Below are 1,648 nucleotides of genomic sequence, written 5' to 3'. Positions count from 1 at the left end.
CAATGGAATTGATCAATCACATTTCTCGTTAGTCAGACTTGATGGATGCGATTAGTCAATTCCGTTGGAATAACTAGCCGGTTAAGTTAACCAAAGTTGGTAGAAATGGGTATAAGTCGTCTAAAATGTCGTAATCGATCTATGACATTAGACTATCATTTTGACGATATTCTCACGATATTTTTGATCATTCCTTGGTTATTTTTATCCTGAACTTACTTAAATTTGGATGTCATTTTGACGTGTCTGCTACCTGGGAGAGGTCTCAGGCTCGAATCTCAGCAATGCCCATACAGCACAGAAGCTTGCAGCAACATTGCTACAACGTTGCAAGGTTGCATATTGCAGTGCAATGTTGCAGAGACTTTGCAGTGACATTAATTTGCAATATTACTTTAGCAATATTGCAGTAATATTTAAAAAAATATTACGAATATAATATATTTTATTTATTTACTAGTTATTTTTGTTACTTGTATTTCAAATTCAGTAATGTTTTACATCAATAATACTTATAGAATAGTACTTAGAATAGCACTCGTTAGTGGCAATCATTAATTTGTCTTATTGCATATTTTTTATACTTCTTATACCGTTTTTTCGGAGAAAATACTTTCTTTAGATTTAATATTCGTACTTGTTTAATTTTGTGTTTTTTTTTTATTTCATTAAAATATTATATTCTTAAACGAAATATCATTTTTTTAAATAATGAAAATAAAATTTTTATTTCGTTCAAGGAAACCATGTCATTTGATGAAACAACACTATTGTTTTAAATAATATTTTTTAAAAGTTTCTCAAAATTTAGTAATTCGATTTGTTTAATTTGAATTTTCTTGGATTTTTTAATTTTTTTTTGTTGGATTAATCATTATAACATTTTGTTGTAAAAGTAATGTAAAAGTAATTATCACTGGTTCACTACATTACATCAATATTCATCGCATATCGAATGTTGTATTGTTTCAATATCTATCAACAAATTATCCAATAAACAACAAGTAAAAATTATATAATTATTATTTGGTGTTTGCTAGATATGTTATAATATACTGTGAACACTATAAGGATACATTATATAAGCATGAATTGTAAGAACATCGTTGGAGTCATCAGAGTCACCGCGTGCACGCCGTTCGTCAGATTAAGCAACAGTTTAATGCGGTCAGGGCATGGATGGGTGTCCAGTGGTATACCGCTTGGGATCGAAATTATCGCAGGAGGATTCATGAAAGTTTGGAATATGTTGACAACCTTCGATATCTAGTAGTTTATGAGGGGAGCGGTGCACTTGGACACGGTGCATTTGGACACAGCCAATCACAGCACCGTGTGATTAGAGACATTTGTAGGGTCCCTTGGAACAGCGACTTGTGATTGGACTGTGTCCAATTGCCCCGTGTCCAACTGATATACACCCCTTTCCAGCTACGGTTGCTTTCCAACAAGAGATACAAGTCATCTTATCAATACAAGTATCATCTTATCTTTGTTACTCACTAAATGTGGAACAAAGATAGAATGATATTTGTGTTGTAACCGGATTGTACAACAGGCCCTGGTTGCAGTGTCAACTTGTGTCTTTTGTTGGAAAGCAACCTATATACACTGTGTTACACAAAACCAGTTTATTGGTCACACATTG

Source organism: Odontomachus brunneus, unplaced genomic scaffold, assembly GCF_010583005.1.
Source record: "Odontomachus brunneus isolate Ranch 3 - 2012 unplaced genomic scaffold, Obru_v1 Obru_scaffold_139, whole genome shotgun sequence".
NCBI classification, from domain to species: Eukaryota; Metazoa; Arthropoda; class Insecta; order Hymenoptera; family Formicidae; genus Odontomachus; species Odontomachus brunneus.
The sequence above is the reverse complement of the archived record's forward strand: the minus strand, read 5'-3'. Positions refer to the sequence as shown.